At 38.1% G+C, this 18,906-nt stretch overlaps 1 protein-coding gene across 4 annotated transcripts in view; it reads right to left on the reverse strand.

The window, feature by feature from the left end:
* Positions 1–18,906, reverse strand: part of LOC144035808 (glucocorticoid receptor-like) — a 67,127-nt gene that overhangs the window by 32,803 nt on the left and 15,418 nt on the right. The gene's annotated exons all lie outside the window — the stretch shown is intronic.

Genomic DNA, 18,906 nt, shown 5'->3' on the forward strand with positions numbered 1-18,906 from the left:
TGCGTCTTCTCGCATTAATTGTCATTGAAAGCGTCAAGAGCGTCCATCAGGTCAGACCATCAACACATTAAAGCCCCCCCAAAAATCTTTTTTGTTGGATGTACTCGTTATTAAAAGCAAACTGCCGCTGGTCAATCATGAAGTGCGTCAGCGATCACCTTTCTTAACTCTTTGACTGCCAAAAACGTTAAATAACGTTTAGTAAAATCCTATGGAGGAGTGCCAAAGACGTTAAAAGACGTTTGTTTCAAAACAGAGGTGAAACTAACCATTTTCTATTGTTGATTACTGAAAAACGGAATAAGGTAGAAACAAACTTTTTTTTTCTGATGAAAGATGAGAGGTCCAATCTTTCATTTGGTAGTATGTGTGTTTCCATAGTCCAAACATAATTTTCTGTGGACCTTGAAAGATCAGTCAAAATGCTTAAATCGGCTGGCACCCACGGCATCCCTTTTCTGAAAACGTCTGGCAGTCAAAGAGTTAACGTTTTCACAATGTGCAAGATCAAGCCAACTTTGAAACGGAAAACAGCAAATAAGACGGTCACACGCTAAAGAAGTTAGCTCAAGATAAGGGCTGGGTTTAAAAAAAATTAATGAATCGATATTCCTTTTCATAGCCCAATATTGATTCATAAAAAACATGAATCGATACTTTTAATATGACCCTCAACATAAATTAATGTGACTTCTCGCGCCACAGGGAAATTTATTCTACAAAAAAAACAACTGTTTTTGCTACTTTATTTACAGTGTTGTGGTTGTAATCGATTTCAATTATTATTTATTGTTTTGATCAGGTGGTCATGTTCAATAAACATACATGATTTATGTAACTGCATTGGATTCAATTTTGAATGTAAATATTCATATTTTTCTATTTTAAATTTATTTCTATTATTATTTTTATTATTTGTAGTTATTTTTAATTATATTTATAAATGATTATTTCCATATTTTTTTCAATTTGAAATTTTTTCAATTATTATTTGTTTTGATCAGGTCATGTCCAATAAAAAATACATGTAACTGCATTGGATTCAATTTTAAAATGTAAATATTCATATTTTTCCACTTTTAATTATTTATTTTAATTATTATTTTTAATTTGCATTTATTTTTAATTATATTTATATTAATTATTATTTTCATATTTTTTCAATTTTGAATTTTTCAATTTGACATTTTTCAATTATTTGTTTTGATCAGGTGGTCATGTTCAATAAAACATACATGATTACTGTAACTGCATTGGATTAAATTTTAAATGTAAATATTCATATTTTTCCATTTTTAATTAGTTATTTTTATTATTTTTTTTATTTGTATTTATTTTTAATTATATTTATTAATTATTATTTTCATATTTTTTCAATTTCGGAAATGTTTTCAATTATTATTTGTTTTGATCAGGTCATGTCCAATGAAAAAATACATGTAACTGCATTGGATTCAATTTTAAATGTAAATATTCATATATATTTTTTCATACTAATGTACCAAGTAAGAGCAAGAAGTTTCTACTATTTACAGCATTGGTACTTCTGAAAATGTCCGACATATAAAATTAAAATTGGTCCGCCTTTGTGCCCCTCGGTCGCGCGGTGCAGGGGTGGAGGTGCGATTGTTGGAACGCGGTGGCTGGAAACGGCGCTGATGTGTAAATCCCGGAAGTCGGAGGCATCTACCCCATTTGCAGAAACAGACAAATAAATCAAATAAAATGCTGCAGGACACAACTTAAGTGCTAAAACAATTTGTTGTTTACGGTTTAGTTATTCATGGAGATTTGCTGTGTGCATTTTACAATTGTGTTCTTTGACTCTCAGTTTAGAAGCAGCTTTCGTCCTTAAATAGAAAAAGATAAAAACTTCTCTCACATGTTTTTGTGGAAGTTGTTAACAAGAATATCAGACTTTAGCCCGGAGTCCATATGAGCCAAATGCTATTTTTATTTAGTTATCATGAGGCTGGCCTACACGCACGCACGCACGCACGCGCGCGCACACTCACAATGGAAAGAAGCCAATCATTAACCCTCAGAGACAACATATCTTTTTCACAGTCTCTTTTCTTTTCCAGAGGCTCGAGGCAGACCGACAAGTTTCTCCAGGAGAGACTTACAAAATGATATCAATAATTCATAAATAAAGAAGAAAAATGTTCAAAACTTGTCTGACAAGAGGTGATCCAGTGGGTCAGTTTTTTTTTTTTTTGTCATCTAAATGCATGTCGGCGGTAAATGAAAGAAAAACAGCATCCACGGCAGAGACGGAGCGGAGGTAAACAAAACAATTAGTAGCATCTCTCTTGCCCTCGACTATAATTTCACCATCGAGCAACAAGGCAATGTGAGTCAGAGACACATTGCGCGAACAAAAGATCCACGTGAGCGCTCCGACCTGACTTCTCCTGAGATGTGTCGAGCGGTTCATATCAGTGAGGACATCATCGCCTTGCAGTGATCTGAGCGACTCACATGCGACTGACTTTTCTTGAGAAAAGATGATTAAAATCAACAGTCAATTGTTACTTTGAAAATTAGGGATAGACAGATTATCGGCGCCGATATTTGTCAAAATGCCAGATATTGGCACCGGCCTTTTTACCAATCTGAAGGCAGATAAAGCCGGCATCTCACCGAGTGGGGAAAGCTTGCGAACGTAGCGAATTTAAGGTTTTCATCGGGATTTGTAAGATGTTCGCAGACAGCTTTTACTTGTCGCAAAGACATACGGGGGGAAAAAAAATAATCATCACGATTATTTTGGCAATAATTGAAATCACGATTAGTCGTACGATTATTTATTTTTTGGTATAAAACAAACGAATGTTTAAGCATTTAAAAATATTACAACTAATTTAAAACAATAGAAATACTATAATTATGTAAGTTCCTTTTGGACAAAAGAGAATTTATAATAACAGATTTAATAGGGGTGGAAATCTTTAAATGTCTCACGCTTCGATTTGATTCCGATTTATTTGTGTGCGATTCGATTCAGAATCGATTTTCGATTAGGAAAGATTTTTGATTCAAAATTATTTGATTGACACAGATTTTTGCTTCAATCTATAGATGTGCAAGGAATTGTATTAATTAGGGGTGGGAATCTTTGAATGTCTCGCGATTCGATTCCGATTTTTGGGTCTGCGATTCGATTCCGAATCGATTTTTCGATTGCAAAAGATTTTTGCTTCAAAATGATTTAATTGGCAAAAAGGAATTGTAATGATCTACTCCAGTCTGATTCGCTAATGCTAATTAGCGCGCTACTCGCGGCACTTTCATCACTCAAAAGAACGGTTCCACACTGCAAAAAAACAACTTTTATTGGAATAACTTGATCGTAACTTTTTCCTTCTACTCTCTAATGTGGCTACAACTTAACAGTTAGACCGCGTGGAACCACACTGCCCCTAAGTGGCCAAATCGGGTACAACATGAACAGCGCTTCCAATAAAGGCACACACAAACAAAGGGAAGACAGTATAAAATAATTTAAATAAAATCGATTTTGGGACATTTAAAATCGATTTTGAATCGTACTAAATGAGAATCGCGATTCTTATGAGAATCAATTTTTTGGCACACCCCTAGTACAAATAGTAATGCATCAGATTTAGCGCTTTTCTTTCTTGAAACTCAAAGACACTTGCCGTCAAGGCCTCTCCACATCTGTAACAGAGTGTCCAAACCGCTTCCGGCCACGGCTGTAATCCAAATGGAATAAACAACCTTCTTGTATAAAGTTATTCATTGAAAAGCCTCAGCGGTTCCCATGCCAACTATCACATGAAGCAAATTCATGAATTTAGATAAAATCGATTTTGGGACATTTAAAATCGATTCTGAATCGCACTAAATGAGAATCGCGATTCTTATGAGAATCGATTTTTGGGCACAGCCCTAGTAATGCATCAGATTTATACAGAGCTTTCTTTAAACTCAAAGAAATCGATTCTGGATCGTACCAAAGGAGAATAGATTTTTTGGACACACCCCTTATATTTATAATAATATTTATTTATTTATTCATTTATTTATGTTAGCAAAAACTTGAAGTTTTAGGACAGCTTGTGCACTGTGCAGTAGGACGATCTTTTTTTTGTACAAAACAAGAAAATGTTTAAATGTGAAAAAAAAAATAAAAAAAAATATTTGAAACACTATAATCAGGCAAGTTCCTCTTGGATAAAACAAAATTGATGATGAATATTTGTTATAATTTTGAAACAAAGCTGTCAATATAGTTTAAAAGGTAATTCCTTTTCATTTTGACACTAATATTTCTTCCTCATCTCGTTTAGCGGCCATTTGTGAAATAATGTTGAAATTCCATTCTTAAATCTTAAGGTCTTCTCCTAGCGTGAAAATAGCATCAGCTGTCTGGAGCGGCGCAGATGCCATCTGTCAATCTCCGATGCTGCGATGCTCACTTCATCCCAGATTGCATGGGAAACGGTGACTAGAAGTGACCCTGGATTTGGGCTCCATAGCAACGGCGCTGAGGGAACGGCGTGACTCAGCGAGGTTGCCGCATCCGCGCGCTGTTATTTATGTTTTGCAGCAGCATTCTTCTGCAGATACACCGCCCGCTGTATGCAAGGGGACGCATTAAAGGACGGGCAGGGACTGAGATTTCGGCCCGCTGTTGCATAACAGTGGGGCTAATTTACATAATAACCCCTCCCGCACCAAGATTGTGACGAGAAGTTCGACTTGGTGAAGAACCATAGGCACTTTAAAGTGATGGCCGGAATTTGAAAGACCATCATGTAGGAACAGGTGCGACATCCTTCAGGCATGTCAAAATCAAAAGGTAAGCAAAGCTGCATTGAGATCTGTTCACAAGTAGCGTGAGCTTCTGACATGCGGCACTCGTTTATTGCTCGTGAAGTTGGTAGCTATTCGTGTTCAGTCAATGGCACTCAACTCACAATTAGTGCTGTCGCTATTGAATATTTTTTAGAGTCGATTAATCTATCGACTAATCAAATTCATTTAAAATTTGTATTTAAGTGTATTACAAAAGCATTAGGTCCCTGATTACTGTTTATTTAAACTATTGATTGGTGTTTATTCCGTACTTTATATTTGTACAGTGATTTAAAAAAAAAATAATGTGGGGGGGGGGGGGTGTTGATGTTGTACTATGTTACCGGTTAGGTCATTGTTTTCTAAAGTAAAAACAGATGTTTGCAAATGTCTTATTTATAATCAGTCTTCTTTCATGAAGGACTACAGAAATCAGTGAACAATTACTGAAGATATTCTGAAATCAAAGGATTTGGACAATTTAAAATTAAAAAATAGCTCCAAAACGATTACCTGATTGTTAAAATAGTGGTCGATTAATCGATACATTTTGACAGCTCTACTCACAATTCACAACATCGTCGCAATAAACGTCAAGAAATGTTGATTGATTCTTTTTGATTTTTTGGTGGAAAAACTAAAAGCAATACTCAACATTCCAAAAACTTAATTACTAGAACATTTTTTAATCTAGTTCAAATCCAATCACTTGACTGGAAACCAAACAAATTGTGTTCCAATTTGGCCGTTCCACTGTAATCCAAAATCCACTGTTCCATTTTCTGGTTTATTCCAGCTGACTTTGGGTGACTGGTGACACACAAATTCTAAATAGGAAGGCCCGAGCCAAGATTCAAACCGTGAACTTCACAAGTGCGAGGCGGATGTGTTAAGTGACCAAAACCAAAATGGATACAAAATTAGAGATTGATTTATAACAGCTGTTGTGCCAATTATCTTCCACATTTGGATGGCCACTTATGAAGACAAATCTTTGTTTATCCAGTGCTGACTGACAACAATCATGACACACGCACCCACAAAACTCCATTTTGTCAGGCAAATTGCTTTCGATTCTTTCCAAATAAAACGATTGTTTTCAATATCCTGCGTAATCACGTTACAGGCTAAAAACAGTCTCATGACTAACAGGTTAGATGTTTTGAGCGTGAGGTGAAGAAAGAAGGAAGGCATGAGTGAAAGCTGCAAAAGAGGTGAGAGTTGAGCCGAGAAACGCTCGAGTGGTCGCCGACGCATTAATGCGAGCAAGCAGCGGCCGAGAGGAAGATCAAACGAGGAGCAGCGAGTCGGAACGATACGGCGCCAGGTCGTTCACTTCTTGTTGCCGTCCAAAAAGTGACTCACAGTTGAGGATCTTACATTTTTAATTCCCGTTTTATGTGTCGTCACTTTATTTACGTGTCAATAAAGAACTGGTCAGGTTCATTTCTTTTAGTGAATTTCTCAATTGGTACCGCAATAGTTTGCAACTCGCCAAATAAGAAGCTCAATTTGATTTGCTTCAAGTTTGTCACTCCCAGTTGAAATTTACAGTAAGACAAATATGCGAAACAAAACGTCACTACGTCATAGTTTAACACTTGCACCCAAATTAACCCCGTACAGTCCCGCCATTTTGAGTCTCGTGTCCCGAGTCCTGGTGGATTTCGTCAGCTCCATTTTTTGTCCCGCTCATACGCAGATCCTGTCCCCGTTTTTTTATTTTTTATTTTTTTAGTCCGGCTTTTGGGTTATGTGCATGTCAATCACACAATTGTCATAGAAATTCAAACGATAAAAAGGAATTTAGCAGGCTTGTTTTTATCATACCTGAACTAGAACGACTTCCTGCTTCTGTGAATCATGGGAAACGTGGTCCTACCAGTCCAGGGTTTTCCCTGTGTACAAAATTCAGAGGCGGCCACCTCCAGCCTGAGCCACTGATATATGCATTTTAACTGCAGTTGCAGTGTTCCGCCATTATGGGGGCGCTATATCAACAGCAGTGCACCGGAAAGGCCTGAAGCAACAACCGAAGAAGAAACAGCTTCTTTTTTTTTTTTTTTTTTTTTTTAAACAGAGGTCCCGTGCTCCAGCCATCGCCAAAGTCATAAAAACACAGTATAAACAATAAAAATAATAGTGTTTTACAACAACGCTGAACTATCATTACAATTTAACTCTTTGACTGCCAAAAACGTTAAATGACGTTTAGTAAAAACCTACGGAGGGCCGCCAAGGACGTTAAAAGACGTTCTCCAATTTTTTTTTTTTTTGGGGGGGGGGGGGGGGGGGGAAACGGGTGGAGGAAAGCCTTGGCCAGCTGTGGCGAAAGTTTCAAGCAGATCTAGTTAGCCTAATGACTATTTTTGGCCCCTAGATGGCAGCAGTGACTCTCTTTTGACAAGATTGGGTAGGCGTCAGTAGAAGACGTGAGGCGGAGCTAGAGGAGACCATGGCTGGGGAAGGGAAGAGAACATGGCGACCGGTTGCAAGCAGCTCACATTTGGGAATTTTTTTCAAAGATGAAAGGCATCACCCAACGCTAAAGAGCACATTGATGACGACGATGATCATCATCGATTATGATGATGGTGACTCCGAGGTTGACGCCGAAGTTGGAAGCGCTGACGCGGCGGCTATGACGACGTCATAAAGGTTCACGGGCTAGCGATGCTAACACCGGAAAACGCGGAGCACAACCGAGCACGCTCAGGCGGACGTTCAATCGGACGATGAAGAGTGCCCCGAGTCCAATCCATATTCATCGGAGGAGTGGGTACAGTCTGCTACTTGCTATTCCCCGGAAAAAAAGGCCATCAAGAAAGTGTAACGTCTGCACGCGAAACGGACAATCGAAGTGAAACTACTCTGTTGTGCAAATCCTGCTCCCTCTCCTTGCACGCAGGGTAGTGTTACAAAAAGAAAAACTGTATTTGAAACATCCACATAATTGTAAATAGTACCACAGTTGCACACATTTGTAAATAGTTTGCCAAATCGTTTTGTCAAATTGTTACACTGTTGAATGGAAATAAACATATTTTGCAACCAAAAAACACTTTTTCATTGTTGGTGATAGCGTTTTACAGAAGTAAAGCACTATTTAGGTGTTTGTGGCATCATTCATGGACAAAAAGAAGTGTAGAATTCACTAGAGTGCATGAAATAACATCGTTTCACAAAAAGCTCTTTTTCTCCGCTTTTTGTTTCAAAACAGAGCATTTCGGTGAAACTAACCATTTTCTATTGTTGATTGCTGAAGAACGGAATAAGGTAGAAACAAACTTTCTTTTTCTGATGAAAGATGAGAGTTCAATCTTTCATTTGGTAGTATGTGTGTTTCCATAGTCCAAACACAACATTTTCTGTGGACCTTGAAAGATCAATCAGAATGCTTAAATCGGCTCGCACTGGCGACGTCCCGTTCCTGAAAACGTCGGCAGTAAAAGAGTTAATATGTACTAGTGGATGGATTTTTAATGATTGTAGTTATTTTTTTTGTTATAGTTTCTGGTAAGAATTGATTGTATATTTTATTTCCAGCTAAATTGTAGTGTCCGGAGTTTTAATTTTGAAAATACAGCACAGTAGCGTAAACAGTCTAGTGAGATGTGATAGGCATGCTAAAGGAAATTAGCAAGCATGCTAAAGGAAATTAGCAGCATTGTAATGTTTGGTAATTATAAACCCTCAAACTAACACAAACGGCGTTTTCATGTGTCAGCACTCACGTTGTGAGAAATGAGTAAGCTTAAGTCAACAGCACAAATGTCATACTGTACAGACATTCAGGTCAATGGCAAAAAAAAAAAAAAAGTGGCACAGAAGGGGAGCTAGTAAGCTAGTAGTGGGATTTTTTTTTATGGGTCTGCTGTGGTAAAACAATAACATGAGGGGCAGGAAGAAAAGAAAAAAAGAGAACACAAACAAAGCTGAACCTTGCACAAGATGTTATGAAATGACAACAGTTTCCACAGAGGAAGCAATGCTTAATAAAATAAAAAAAATAAAAAAAGAAGATGGAGGTAATGGAAAAGTACAGTAAGTACCGGCAGAGACTTTTATTGCAGTACACATAAATGGGACTATAATATACACAGACTTTGGCCCAATGACACGTTTCCCGCCTTTTTAATTATTTTCTTCAAGAGAATCCACGTTTTTAGATTTACATGTTAGTTACTGACTTCATAAGTAATGCTCAAACATAAAAAAATATATATATTGTCTTTTGTAACTGCTAACATTTTAACATTCTTAACTGAATAAATAGCAATATGAAGACACTAGGGCTCGGCCGATTAATCGGCCGATTGTTGGCCTACAAACACCGGCCAAAACATTTATTTTATTTTATTTATTTATTTATTTATTTTTTTCCCCTGGAGAGCTCAGTATTGTTCATTCGGTAATTTTACTTTTACTTTTTATTTTTTTTTTGCTCTGTTTAAAGAAAATCAATGTACTGAATGTCACTTTTTGAATGACAATGCTGAATTTTTTTTTCTATTTGAATTGAATGTTATGCACTCTACAGCAAAGACTCGAACCTGTTACAGTCAACTCAATGAACTTCCACAGTGAATGGTGATGCATTGAATTCTTAAGTTTTGCTTGCATTTTGAGTCATATTTTTCTAGGAATGTATTAGTTGAACTCTAAATTGTACCACATTTGAATCATTGGACTTTCAAAAAAAAAAAAAAGAAAGGAAGAAAGAAACATCCACATTCTTGGCACCGCAGAAGGATGTTAACATTATGACTAATCTCATGCTAAAGGTTAATTTTGTTAATACAGATTAGCAGGATGACACACGGTCCTGGTATGAGAGCGTCAGAAAAAAAATTAAGGAGAAAATGAAGACGAATTCATCACGCTTGTTAAGTACGTCTCCCGCCTTGAAGAGTGGATGATTCCCATGATTCCAATTTGTCTCATGTGCTTTGAATTTTCCTGACATCAGCCGGAGGCAAAAGACATGACAAAACACGGACAGCCCAGACAAATTCTCCGCAACGAGGGTGTCGATTCTCACTTAGGCGTGTATCGCGAGTACTGAAAATAAATATTTCATCGCTTGGATTTATTTTTTTAACACACCAGCAATAATAAAATATAAACCATATCATGTTTTAGTTTTACAGGTTAGGCCGGTCCTTCTCAATTATTATTATTATTATTATTATTTTTAAACCATATAAGAATAAAGTGTAATTGCACATCCACCACAGTAGATGGCAGTGGTGCTCTCATTGTCAGAGAATGCACAAAGAGTATTACCACCTCTGCACAGGTGTACTTAGAATAATTTTATAGACAAATTATAATATTTATGGTTGCACTGAAGAACTGGGGCTGTTTTGAAATATGTTCTTCTTAATGGAGGATTAAAAAAAATTGCAAAAAAGTACTGGGTCAAATAAGTGCAAATGAAAGATGAACTACAGTAATATGAAAGACATTTTTTTTTAATCTACTTCAATTAGAGTTGCTAACAAAGAGGGCAGCAGTAACTAGTATTATTGACACCATCGCAACATGGCCGGTATCGCCCCAATACCGGTACCTGATATCGGTAGTCGTCCATTCCTAATAAATCATATCTCCATGTTTTTGTAAGAAGGATTTTATTGAGGGCAGAGTGTTCATTTTTCTCTGCAGACACACTTTTCCAAACAGTTCGGATCAAATCTGGAAACGTGTGACAAATGGTTTCTTCCTAGAAACATCATTTAGTAGTGATAAGAAAAGAGCCATTAGGCTTTTTTTTCTTTCCAAATGACCTCAATTGAAAAAATGCAATAAAATGTTCTTTGTGAGTTGTAAGGCTTGCCCGTGTCCAACTTGAGACTCGTGCCAGTCATGCCGACCACCCTTGTTTGGCTTTATCATCCTCCTCATCAAGTTAAGTGACACGGGTTTAACTGAAACGTACGTGGGGCGGGTTATTTATCATTGGAAATGGGTAAAGTTGAGTTGAGGTGATTTTTTTTTTTCTACTTTCAGCAATGTATTTTATTGCTTGTGTGCTCGTAAAAAACATGCCTCAAAATATGTGTAGGATTTTTTTCTTACATTTTGTACCTGTGGTGAAATACATTATTAAACCTAAAAACAACAAAACTATAAACTACGTATCACTAATTTCTATCAGCGGCACAGATTTAGCATCCAGTAACCAACGACTAAAGTATTTTCATGGCAAGCTGGAGTGTGTCTAAAAATAGTAGCCTAGCCTAAGCGGTAGCCATGATGAGAATAGAGAAGGCTCAGAACCGGACGAGGGGGGGTGGTGGGGGGCTTGCTATTTTAAAAAAAATGACCGCATGACTGGCTGAAAAATGGGTCAGCAAAGTGGCAGATGAAATGACTTCGCCTTCAGTCAATGCAAGGTCACTCACAGAAAGAAAACGCTCTGATGCATGTTGCATCTTATTCAAGATCCTAAAGTTCAGTTGGAACATTTGGACTCATTACTTCAAAATAAGCTCATCATTTTTATCGGATTATCTCATGTACATCAAATCAGATCATATCATATCCCCGTTGTCTGCGAATTGTGCGTTTATATGCGGTTCTCGAGCACAATTGCACGTGCTTCTTTCAAATAATCCAATGGCATGGCCAGTTTAGAGTGCCTCGTTGTCAGTGAGTGCATGCACGTCACGGACAGAAGGGGGGAAAAGCGGGTGGGGGGGGGGTAATAAAGTCCGATGTGGCAGCTAGTCTGCACACGGGGGCTTAGTGATGGCTTGCCGCTTTAGAGTGCCTCATTGTCACGGCATGGAAAATGGAGGAAAATTTAAGCCTTGTTGTGCATACTTTGTGATTATTATTTTTTGTCATCAAATCAGATCAGATCATAACCCCGTTGTCTGCGAATTGTGCGTTTATGCGGTTCTCGAGCACAATTGCACGTGCTTCTTTCAAATAATCCAATGGCATGGCCAGTTTAGAGTGCCTCGTTGTCAGTGAGTGCATGCATGTCATGGACAGAAGGGGGGGAAAGCGGGTGGGGGGGGGCAATAAAGTCCGATGTGGCAGCCAGTGTGCGCACGGGGGGCTTCGTGATGGCTTGCCGCTTTAGAGTGCCTCATTGTCACGGCATGGAAAATGGGGGGAAATTGAAGCCTCGTTGTGTATACTTTGTGATTATTATTTTTTGTTTAAATTTGGCAACATTGGATACAACTTTTTTCTCTTTTATGTGTTTTTTATTTTACAGGAACATTAACAATCCAATTATTTAAATGTGGGGCATCAAACGTGGATATTAATGAGATTGGGGGTGGGACTTAAGTATTTTTTCCTCCCGCTACTTTTCAGTCTAGGTTTTGTTGAATGAATGAAATTAGTGTATCAATGATTAAAAGATGTAGCCCTATTTTTATTAAGGTAACATTTTTGTTCCAATTTCATGTTAACAAGAGTATTACAAAAAATATTTTACTGTCCATTTAGAACAGATATAAACTTTGCGATTAATCGCAAGTTAACTATTCAAGTCATGTGATTAATTACGGTTAAAAATTGTATTCATCTGACACGGGAACGTACAGCAGATGCCTCGCATGCTCGAAATCTGATCTCAGCATTGATTAGCAGTCCGGCCAACTTGACTTGTCAGTTTCAGTGTGACGTGTCATACAGTCAAGCCAGAAGGAGAAGTAGGTCACCTGGAAATTTTACAACGCCTCAGCCCGCACCGAATCTCATTAGTCCGGCGGTCTTGACCAACAGGATATGAGGCCATGATCATGTTTTCCCCCCTTTACTTGAAAGCAGCTGTCATAGACGGTGCCGGTTACATAAGAAGCACGACTGAGCAGCCTCTTAGGGGATAAACGTCTGCCTGCGCACGGACCGCAACCTTGTTTAATTATTGACCGGCCCGCAGCTAGCGCAAGGTCCTCGGCTAGCGCGCGGCTTCCTGCGCGCAGGCACGTGCGACCGCAGACGCGCTAAAGACCATGCGGGCAAATTGTGTCAAAGGGATGAGGTCCGCACATGACTTTTCTGGTTAATATAACTAACACACACACAACTACTTTCGCTCTGTTAACATTCACACCAGCTGCAAAAATAAAAATAAAAATGAGCAGCTAGTAATCATTAACTAAAAAGGTCAAACGTCCAATTGGGATAAGTGCCAAATTAAACAGCCACCACCCACATGTTACTAAGATTGATGCATTCGTTGACAGAAATGTTTACAATAACAAGTGATAATAAACAACTATATCGAAAATGTCATCAGTTTCTTCCTTTCCAAAACTGGCAAAACGGGTTTTATATCATCTTGCTTGGAAAGGCCATTTGACATGGGGCCGCTTCCAATTCAAATAGACAGCGCGACATACCACTAAACAATATTCATGTTACGCTTCTATTTATAGTAACTTAGCGGCAGCACAGGGCAAGCTAGCAAATCTGAATCTGACGTTTAAAAAAATTGAATTATTACTGAGATATTTTGTGCTTGTTTTCATTACACATTTATAAAACAAAGCTCCCCCCTAAATAAAAATTCATTATAAACATTATTCTTGTCATACCTGACTTATTGCCTGGAGAGATGTAGGGCTAATACATACAAAACTATAGCAACTAGAGCTATACCAGTTATTAACCATTCCGATTCGAGAGAACCAACCAATCCATAATTTATCACATGAAACACTGTCGAATTGTACGACTTAGTCGAACTAAAAACAGCAAAAAATAATGTACAAAGGAAACAATAAGCAACTTTGCCACAGTATCCACAGGCTGAGATCAGAGGGTTGCTGTTAAAAGTTAAAAAAGGGGCACATAAAAAAAATCACACAAAAAAAAAAATCAAAAATGAGAACAAACATAAAGCAAATGTGTGTTTAGGGAACAATTATGAAATACAATTGAAAGCGTCAATCACTCGCTGTGTTCAAAAAGAGGTTTAAAAATATAGTGTGAGAAAAATATATAAATCAGATATAAACTTGTTTTGTTTTTACTTTTGATACATTTGAAAATAAATAACCTACTAGTCTATTGACATGAGCAATATGGGTTAGGACTAGATAAGTTCTTGTATGTTAACTGCGTTCAACGATGACATCTATTTAATTCAAACAGTGCTGCCTATCAGAAGCTAATACTGCTAGCAAAAGCCAATCAGCGCATCCAACAACTCAGGCCATGTTTACACGTAACCGGGTTTTTTGCAAACGGGAGAATTTTTTCTGCCGCTTGCCCTGTCATCCATACATCGGCGGGGATTTTTTTTTTTTTCATCAAAAACGAAGGTTTCTACAAATTCCGAAGATTTGCGTATTTCTCCGGCTCTGTAAAAAAGTTAACCTCTAGGCGTTATTGTGACCATTTTTGGGCTTTTTGTTTGTTCTGACCAAGCCATTTCAAAATAAAATACTGCCCACGGGTTTTAAAAAAAGTGACGCCGTTTTCCTCTATGCTCCGTTTATGACGTACTCATTGACTGTTTACAAGTATTATTTTTAATAAGAAAACAAAAAGTCTTCTGTGCGCTGACAGTCCGTGCTTGTGTGACGTATGGTGAGGTGACGTCAAGAGACGAGCAGTATTTGGCTAACTACTGCCGCCTAGAGGCCTGGCATGCATCTCATTGTAGGCGCAATTTGTGGGAGTGGCGTCGCCAGACGGAGGCGTACTCTGGTTGGATAGGATTTGGGGAACTGTTGCCACCTTAAGGTCTGGAATTGTTATGAACGTACTTAAAAATGCATTAATGCGGTTAGCAATGGATGGCTTATTTTCTACAAACGTGGTGAAGTGGACACTATCTTTTCTACACACAGAGGAGGGAAATATCTATATATAAATATATCTATATATATAAATAATAATAATATAAATATATATATATATATATATATATATATATATATATAAATATAGATATATATATATATAAATATATATATATATAGTGCAGAAGTATCTATCTATGTATGTATGTATCTGTTTTTTTTCACTTGATGAATCATTGGTTATGATGTCCTTTTACTGTATGCCGTACATATTGTGATTGGTTGGCAACAATTCCAGGGTGACCCTTACCAAAAAGTAGTATACTTTAAGTACATAATATAGAGTATACTTTAAGTTTATTTTCGAGTATACTTATTCTTGTACTAAAAGTAAACTCCTTGGGACTAAATTGGCCCATTTTAGTACACTAAAAGTATACTTAAGTATATCATAAAGTATATTAATAAGTATACTTAGCATACTTTCAAGTACACTTGACTGTACGGAGCCGTTGATTCGAGGTGGTCAGTTTAATGAATGAGGCTGAGCTTTATGTTTAGGGGTTTCAAAAAAAATAAAAAATAAAAATTGGGAATATTTTCAATGGGGAAAAAAAAATTTCCACGTTGAGAGGAACCAGTTGAGGTGGCTCCGGCATCTGGTTCGGATGCCTCCTGGACGCCTCCCTGGGGAGGTGTTCCAGGCATGCCCTACCGGCGGGAGGCCCCGGGGACGACCCAGGACATGCTGGAGACTACGTCTCTCGGCTGGCCTGGGAACGCCTTGGGATCCCGTCGGAGGAGCTGGCTGAAGTGGCTGGGGAGAGGGAAGTCTGGGCTTCCCTGCTAAAGCTGCTGCCCCCGCGACCTGACCCCGGATAAGTGGAATTGAAGACGGAACGGAAGGTGAAAATTGTGTTTGGCTTGTAAAAAAAAAAAAAAAAAAAAAAAAGTGAATTTAGAGCCCTGCTTACAAGTACACTTAACATTTACTTGGTGGAGTATACTTCTGATAAGTACAACAAAAGCAAAACTAGAAGTATACTTTCCTAATTTTCAGTAAAATTCAGGTATACTTAACCCTGGAGAACCCACGGGGTCAAATTTGGCCCAAATAAATTCTGCTACTCAAATAACAAAGACCTTTTTTTTTTTTTTTTTACAAATTTAACTTCAAAAATCCAGAGTGCCACTTCTGACCCCTGCATGGGGCCATCTAGTGGATGAATATTGCACTTACATGAGCCAGAGTGGTGGTGACAAGATGGCTGGCAACATGCTGTTTTGTTGAGCTGGAAATCAATCCAAACAAAACCATCTTCTCAGCAAACCATCAGATGGTAAAATTGTGTTTTTTTTGTTAATCTATTTCATATCATGTTGCAGAATGCCAAGAAGTATGTTTTATATATATATTTTGATAAATTAGCAACTCTGAGCTAGTGAAAAAAAAAAAAAACATATTTTGGTGTTCAGTGAATTTATAGCAGTCATTTAATGTATAATTCATCATTTTCCAAAGAAGAAAAGGGTTCTTGGGTTCTCCAGGGTTAAATATACTTATTTTTAGTAAGGGGAACTAAACTGGGATCTGCTCAAAACCGTTCACCTAATGAGGATAAGTGGATCATTACCAGTGTGTATTGTACACACAACATATGTACTATCACATCCATAGCTCAAGGCCGTAAATCAAACTGATTTCAAGCCGGCAAACTTGTTGACCTCGCGGTCTGAAGCCACAGACGCAACAATGCCTCGCTTGTTGGGAGACAGGGAGAAAATTAAGTAGATGTCCCAGTGTGAAAAAACGACAAAAAGCGTCCTGCTCATCTTTCCGCTTGTTTACAAACCGCACTCAGCCAACACGGCAGAGTATTGCGATAAGGCCCGCCCACCTCACCTCGGCCCCACATGGACCGTAAAGCGCCTGAGGTTGAGCATCGGGTCACGTTCCAGATCATAAAAGTAGCAAATGCGTTTGACTCTTAACTCTGGGCATGAGGAGGCGAGCAATTGCTGTGGCGCTGCAAGGGACGCTCGAAATGCACCAATGAGACACTTCCTGTGAGGTGACACGCAGCGTGACGGCAACTGAAACTGATGACTCTTTAATAAGGCTACAGGCGGTTAGAAAAAAAAAGAAAAAAGGCTACAGGCGGTTAGAAACCACAGCCCCCCCCCCGTGACTATCAACATATTTGCTTGTTCCGATGTAAATAGTACTCAACCGTTACCAGCAATTAGCATTAGCTGTGAAGTTACAGTGTTATGAAACAGCAAAAAACAGGGGTCGGCTCATTCCTCAATTTTTACAATTTATTTGTCATGATGATTTTAATTATTTTTTTTTTTAATTCATTAGTGGCTGCCATTGTTCTAAGTGTGTACACAAGCAACATGGCAGCAAACAGATAAGTTGCCAAGGATGACGTTTACATACAGTCAAGAACCATAACCATGTCAACACATGCAAAATCCTGAATACGCTTATTCAGGTTTTTCAAAACCCCATTTCAAACCCGAATATACAAATGCGTTGGGAATACCTCGTTTGATTGGCAATATGTGTTGTGTTCCGCACAAGGAATCTTGGTCTACTTGCATGCGCAGCAGCCATCTTACGTTGCCATTCGCTATATCATTTATCTATTTATATATATATATATATATTTTATTTTTATTTTCTGCAGAGCTCAGTATTGTTCATTCGGTAATTTTACCGATTTGACATGTCATCATCATTGTTCTCTTTTTTTTTTTGTATGTGGGTGAGAATGCGTGTGTGCGAGTGTGTATTCATGAGTTCACCTAAAACCTATTAAAAAAAAATCTATCTAAATTTCTATCTATCTATTTCTATTCAAATAAAAATCGAAATTGATTTATTTATATGATGCTGCGCAGCATGTGTTGGAAGCGGGTCAAAGCGGAGGCAGACGCTTCAAAGCAGCCAAAGGCGCCGACCGCTCTCGCGCTTTCTTACGGAGAAGTCAAGTGCCGAGATAGACGGCTCTTCAATTGACTTCGGCAGCGCGGCGGGGACCCGTTTGTGCTTTTAGCAAACTCAAGTCTACTGCTTCCTAACCTCTCAACCTCATGCTGAAATCTATTTGTACTTGTCAAATGATAAAAAAGCGCAAAGGCTACAATAGAGCTGCACAATCCAAGTTGACATCCGTGTTGTATCAAAAGAAGCAAGTTGATCCTGTCAGAAGCGTTTTAGATAAGATAGCAGTTCCATAGAATTGCACCGTCAAATCAAGCAAGCGATTATTAGACATTTCCAGATGAATCAGAATTAGGGTTTAATTATCAACATCCCAATGTAACTTTTTCGCAACAAATTTAATACAATTTTCATCCAGGGTCTAAAAGCAATTTGGATCAGAACCAAGATGAAGAAGCTCACATATAATAAGCAGGGTATGAATTAAAACCAAGTTTATTTCAGATAGAGCAACGTTCCGCATTCATCCCAAATTTAAACGTGTCATTGAAAACCCAACTGAAAATATTCAGATGTCACATTTCATGTAATTTAGCTGCTGTTTGTAAAACCATATTGAATTCAGCACTGATCCAGACTCCGCATTTAATTGCATTTTTTATGTGTTATGGAAAACCCAATAGAATTTGTTCAGATGCCGTCTAATTTAATTCAGTTCGCACGCGTAGTGGTGCACAATTTTCTGTCCGATTACTGATCTTCGTTCACTCCGATCTTTACATAACACGCAGCAGCACACACCTTTGATGTTCTCGCAGTAGTTCTGGCAAATAATTATGAAAAGCTTATTATTCATATCGTAGCAAAAGAGGCTAGTGGTGGCCGACTGTTTCAGGCCTCTGAGGTGAGACATAAGATATAAAGTGGACACGACGGGTTTATTCTGAAGTAGTCAACTGATCACCCTGAAATGAAGGGAATAGGGGCTGATCTCAATCCTGACCGATTGATTGATCGATCGATCATGCACCCCCAGTATAGAGGGTAGAAAACCAATTAAATCTTGAGCTTGTGCAGGTTTTATGTTTATTGTGGAGACTCCAGTAAAATCACCAAAAGAATTAAGTCAAAATGTACATTTGAATTTTAACCTGAAACACCACATTTAATATCATATCTAACAAATTGTATCTGAAAACCCGATTCCGATTTTACTTCACATTTGAAAATAATTAAAATGTTGTTCAACAGCCTCTTGGATCATCTTGGTGGAGTTCCACACCTCGTCAGTCAAGCTCCACAGGGAGAGAAATTGCCAAGCAAAGCAAACACAGACCAAAAGGACATGGAAGGAAGGCCAAA

The sequence above is a fragment of the Vanacampus margaritifer genome, chromosome 16 (assembly GCF_051991255.1).
Source record: "Vanacampus margaritifer isolate UIUO_Vmar chromosome 16, RoL_Vmar_1.0, whole genome shotgun sequence".
In the NCBI taxonomy this organism is placed as follows: domain Eukaryota; kingdom Metazoa; phylum Chordata; class Actinopteri; order Syngnathiformes; family Syngnathidae; genus Vanacampus; species Vanacampus margaritifer.